Genomic DNA, 6160 nt, shown 5'->3' with positions numbered 1-6160 from the left:
TTGCTTTCCTGGCCCTGTTTCTCTGAGGCATCCACTCTGAAGCCAGGGTGGGAATCCAATTAAAAAACTGACAAATGAAAAATCTTAAAGGTACTTGATCTTCTTCTGCCATCTGTGTATTTTATATGTGTTGTGTGTGCAATATGAAAGAGCTTTGAATAATTGGTTTAAAAAGAAGAGCTCAAATCAAATATTTTCTCAGAAAAATAGAAACCGTGGTGTGTTTTACTAAAGTCATGTTTTAGTTTTCATGACTTTAGTAATCTTTGGGAAATAAAAACAGTTTTACATGTTACGTATTTAAAAAAAGTAAAATATGTTTTTGGTAAAAGATTACAAGAAGTCATGGGAATGTGGATTACTTTTGGCCTAAATTATAGAGCTGAAGGTTTAACCAAGTTATGAAAGGTTTGTAAAAAATTAAATCTTTTTTTTTTTTTTTTGAGACGGAATCTCGCTCTGTTGCCCTGTTGGAGTGCAGTGGCACAATCTCAGCTCACTGCAAGCTCTTCCTCATGGGTTCACGCCATTCTCCTACCTCAGCCTCCTGGTTAGCTTGGATTACAGGTGCCCACCACCACACCCAGCTAATTTTTTGTATTTTTTTAGTAGAGACAGGGTTTCACCGTGTTAGCCAGGATGGTCTCGATCTCCTGACTTCATGATCTGCCCACCTCGACCTCCCAAAGTGCTGGGATTAGAGGCATGAGCCATCGTGCTTGGCCAAAAAATTAACCCTTGTAAAAGGAATTCTGTGTGTTAACATATTGGCTAAAATTAAAGGTGTATTCCGTTTTTTTAATAAATTGAACACTGGAATAAAAGCACAGCTGGTTTTCGTTAGAACACTAATCTGCTCTTTCACAAAAATTGTAAAGTGTTATCAAAGGATTATAGGACTCTTACCTTATGATCAAACTGATTAAGACTAGATAGATTTGTCTATAAGATTTTATTAAGAATTAGGTTTGACATCAATAGTGCACTAATGCAAGGGTGAGATTTAGCTTTTTCCCATGAACAAGATTTTCATGTAATATTTTAAAAATGAAAGATTTTTGTCTGCCCTTTTGAATAAAATGGAGCAAAAGAAAAGGGGAAAAAAAGATTATTTGGAAAGTAAAGTCTTCTCTCTCTTAATGAGTAAAGGTTTTTGCCTCTTTAAATTTTTTTTTTTTTTTTTTTTTTGAGATGGAGACCTACTCTTTCACCCAGGCTGGAGGGCAGTGGTGCGATCTTGGCTCACTGCAACCTCTGCCTCCAGGGTTTAAGCAGTTCTCTGCCTCAGCCTCCTGAGTAGCTGGGATTACAGGCCTGTGCCACCATGCCCAGCTAATTTTGTATTTTTAGTAGAGACAGGGTTTCAACATCTTGGCCAGGGTGGTCTTGAACTCCTGACTTTGTGATCCACCCGCCTCAGCCTCCCAAAGTGCTGGGATTACAGGTGTGAACCACCATGCCTGGCCTTAAAATTTTTGAGTTATCATTTTGGTTAATGAGTGACTTATGATAACCCGGGATTTGATATTTGACAAACTTAAAAATCAAATTATAAATTATGTATCTTTCTTACCTAAGTATCTTTTAGACATTAGATCCCTTAAGGGACAAAAACGACATTTGGCTTATTTGTTATAAAAATCATATAGGAAGAATTGTTGGAAAGCATTGTCAGGCCGGGCACAGTGGCTCACACCTGTAATGCCAGCACTTTTTGAGACTGAGGAGGGTGGATCACCTGAGGTCAGGAGTTAAGAGACCAGCCTGGCCAACATGATGAAACCCCGTCTCTACTAAAAATACAAAAAAATTAGCCAGATGTGGTGGCAGGCATCTGTAATCCCAGCTACTCAGGAGGCTGAGGCAGGAGAATCGCTTGAACCCAGGAGGTGAAGGTTGCAGTGAGCGAGCTGAGATTGCAGCATTGCACTCCAGTCTGGGCAACAAGAGCGAAACTTTATCTCAAAAACAAAAAAGAAAGCATTGTTAAATATGAAATATTGTTTGGTTTTCCTTGGGCTGTATTTGTAGAAATACGTTATTGGTATGTGTTTCAAAATAATGGAAAATCCTATAATTCCGATATGACTTAGTGTATGTTATTAATAGTAATAATTGTTATGTAAAATTGTTGTATGCAACAGAAGTAACAAAAATCTCCCTGTCAGTTGTGGATTTAATAATGGCTGTCCTAAGACTTCTTTGTCATCCACAGACAATTGTTGTCTTGTTTTAATCCTCTTTGAAAGGTGATTGATAATCAGCTATAGGATGTTGACAGGTGCTATTAAATGCAGGTTTCTGATAACTTTGGAAATATTTGGCATTAGAATAAAGAAAAAACTTTCAGGACTCTCAAAGAGAGGTGAAATAGTCATGAATATCAAGCAGAACAGGAGATAACCGCATGGAGTAAACTAATATAAGACTGAAGTAACCTTTTTGACTCTGCTTAAAATATTACTGATCCTTTGTTCTGTTATTAAATGCCAGTTTTATCTGTTGTTTTTGAAATATTTTTTGAAAGAAGTTGAATCTTTGAATAAACCAATAACAAGTTCTAAAATTGAGGCAGTAATAAATAGCCTACTAAGCAAAAAAAGCCCAGGACTAGATGTTTTCACAGCTGAATTCTACCAGAGGTACAAAGAACAGCAGGTACCATTTCTTCTGAAACTATTCCAAACAATTGACAAAGAGGGACTCCTCCCTAACTCATTTAATGAGGTTTGCATCATCCCGATACCAAAACCTGACCCTGGTGGCACTGGTGGTAGTGCAGCATGAGAGGGGGTGGGGATGGGGTTTATCTCTGGGCCAGGGGTTAGAGGATTCCCTGGGCAGCACACTGCCTGGCTCTATTCTCTTCATCTTAGATGTATTGGGAGGGTATGATACACAGAGAAAGAGGAGACCCATTTCAATAAAGGGTGTGAATAGGGGACTGGAATCAAGGACCAATCTTTAGAGGAAGGCTGCTTGTATCTAACTCTGAGAACAGACTGGGGCGGCATGGGATTGCAGGAGAGGAGGGAGCCTCTTAAGAAAAAGGCCCCAAGAGGTTGGGCCCCTGCTCCCTCCCTTCCCCACAAGGCCCCTTTGGCATCTTCTATCCAGGCCCTGTCAGTATCCTGTCCTTTCATCTGTGACTAGAAAATCAAAGTTCCAGGTGGCTGAAAAAAAATGACTATCAGCCCAAGGAGCAATTTTGGATCTGTTTTCAGGCAGTGAAGTAGCTAAGTGAGAATGAGACAAGAGAACCCAGCAAATTAGCAGAGGGAGGAGAAGACTCTTTTGTGGCCAGCTGCAGAGAGCCTGTGGCCATAGCTCCCTGGTCAGTGTCAGGTCCTGTTGCATAGTGACCACTGGGGCACAAATATTCCAGCTGGGCAGGTACCGGGAGGGAGACCTGAGGTGTGACTCCCAGTAGCCTCACAGCTGCCTTAATGTCCTGCAGCTGCAACCATTTCTGCCAGCTGCCGCCCCCATCCCAGCAGGCCAGCAGCTCATTCAGCAGCTGTAGTGTCTGAGGCTCCACCAGAATGTGATTCAGGACATCAGCCCTGTACCATCCTTGACCTAGAGAGTGAGCCCCAGGGGACAACCTCGATGCAGGTGGCAACTTAGCTTCATGGTGTCTGTTACCAAAGACCAATAGCTCCTGCCGGTTGGGATTAGATCCCAGGACCTCTGCAGGTGAGGTGGGTGACCATGAGGCAGGCACCCCAATATTTGATGCTCTGGGGCTTAACACCCCCACAATAGGCACATGGCACCCCCACTTTACAGACACCCCAGTGAAGGTCAAAGCAGCCCTGAGTGGGGAAGACTCTGAACCAGAGCCCAGGGTCCCACCTGACAATTCTCAAACCAAGGTCTAAAAACTCTTCCTCAAAATGGCTAGGGGTCAATATTCGCAGCTTTGCCAACCCCTCTCGATTGCAATGACTCAAATCTGCAGCTGTAGCATGACGGCAGCCTCCTGCAGACAACCTGTGAGTGAAGGCACAAGGCTGCAATCTCATAGAACTTTCCTTACAGGCACTGAAAACTCCAATTTCAAAACGCCACAAAGTATGATTCTTCTTTTGGTTTGTTCGACCATTTGGAGATGTAAAATTCATCCTTGGCTCATGGGAGACAGAAGAGCAGGTGGGGACAGGCTGCACTTTGATGACCTCTGGCAGAAATGAAGCTAAGAGGAGGAAATGAGAGGATGGGGCAAGGCCTGCCCCCTCTCAGCTGAGATTTACCCCAGGAGGGGTCCCTGTCAGCACCACCCTACTTATCCCTCATCTTGGCTTCAAGAGCAGTTCAGATGAAGAGCAGGGGAACAGAAAAGACCTCAGCAACAAAAAGGAAGGAGACACAGGGTTGGTCAGCCATGTGGATGGGTGGCACACAACAGTGCACGTGGCAGCAGCCATTTTTTAAAAAATTTATTTATTTTATTTTATTTTATTTTATTTTATTTTATTTTATTTTATTTTATTTTATTTTTTGAGACAGAGTTTTGCTGTGTCACCCAGGCTGGAGTGAAGTGGCACAATCTCAGCTCACTGCAACCTCCACCTGCCAGATTCAAGCGATTCCCCTGCCTCAGCCTCCCCAGTAGCTGGGATTACAGGGGTGCTCCACCACACCTAGCTAATTTTTGTAATTTCAATAGAGACAGGGTTTCACCATGTTTGCCAGACTGGTCTCAAACTCCTGACCTCATGATCTGCTTGCCTCTGCCTCTGAAAGTGCTGGGGTTACAGGCGTAAGCCGCTGCACCTGGCCTGATTTTTATATTTTTAGTAGAGACAGGGTTTTGCCATGTTGGCCAGGCTGGCCTTGAACTCCCGACATCAGGTGATCCACTTGCCTTGGCCTCCCAAAGTGCTAGGATTACAGTTGTGAGCCACTGCACCTGGCCAGCAGCAGCCATTTACACCAAGTTGAGCAAGGCACAACCAGCCCTAGGGGGACAGTAGTGGGGGCTCTGTGTGGTAGGGGACATTCTGTATTCTGCAGCTTATATGGAAGCTCCACACAACAGTCATTACAGAAAACACACTGGGAAAAAGGGCAATATACAAATAGGACACCAGTACTGGCCAATTGGGTCTCAACGGTCAATGGGGTAAAGAGGTCCAAGTGGGCCCACAAGGTGTGGCTGGTGGTTGGCTTGTGTCTGCGGGAAGCCTGGGACTCCCATCTAACAGAGGAGGACCCAGCCTGGGGTGAGGAAGCCATCAGAGTCACCAGGTGAGTGGGTCAGAGCTGGAAACACAGAGCAGGCGGGGATCCCTGGCCTCTCCCAGTGAGGGCTGAGAAGCTGGGGTGGGAACACAACCCACGGGCAGATGCCCATGTCCCTGGGCCCTTCCCACTGCCCAGTGACTGCCCAGTTCCTAAGGAACCACTGAGGCCTGAGACCCAGGGACACACAACCTGATCATCACCCCCTGGCCTTTCTGCCAAGACCAGACAATGCCCAGTGCAGGCAGGTGGTCTGGGATTGGGGTCTGGAACAGGGGTGCATGTTTCTACTGGCAGGTGCCCTGACCTAGACCTGCCTGAGCTGGCTGTATCATCTCCTCTTATTCTGCCTATGTATGGCCTAGATTCAAAGGTCCAGCTGTCCATTCTGGCCACACCATTCCCTGGCTCCTCTGCCAGGCCCAATTGTGCCTGACCTGCCTAAGCCAGCCCCCCTGCCCAGTGATCACCAGAATCCTGCCAGCCAGAAGGACCCACATTTGTCCCCTGAAATATCCACAGGAGCCTGTCTTATTTATTTATTTATTTATCAAGACGGAGTCTCCCTCTGTCACCTACGCTGGAGTGCAGTGGTACGATCTCGGAGGCGCCTGTCTTTTGCAGGGGCCACAGCTCAGGGTCAGCTTTCTGGAAGCCCCAGAGTCAGGTGTACTCCTGTCCTGACTTCCAGCCTTCCAGTTCTGGCTGTCATGTCTTTTGGGGACCACTCAGCATTGGGAGCTGCCTGAGGCCCCCAAATGGCAGAGAACATGTTGATCATGACAGCCTCAGCCCAAGACCCTGGCCCAAGAGCAACAGCCAGTTGGTTCTAGTGTCTGGATCGTGACAACAGATGAAGCCATCTGCACAAATACTGCCTTCAACCTGGTCCAGTGATGGACTGGGGGGGCCACAG

This window comes from Gorilla gorilla, chromosome 6 (assembly GCF_029281585.2).
Source record: "Gorilla gorilla gorilla isolate KB3781 chromosome 6, NHGRI_mGorGor1-v2.1_pri, whole genome shotgun sequence".
Classification (NCBI taxonomy): Eukaryota; Metazoa; Chordata; class Mammalia; order Primates; family Hominidae; genus Gorilla; species Gorilla gorilla.
Note: the sequence above shows the minus strand (reverse complement) of the source record.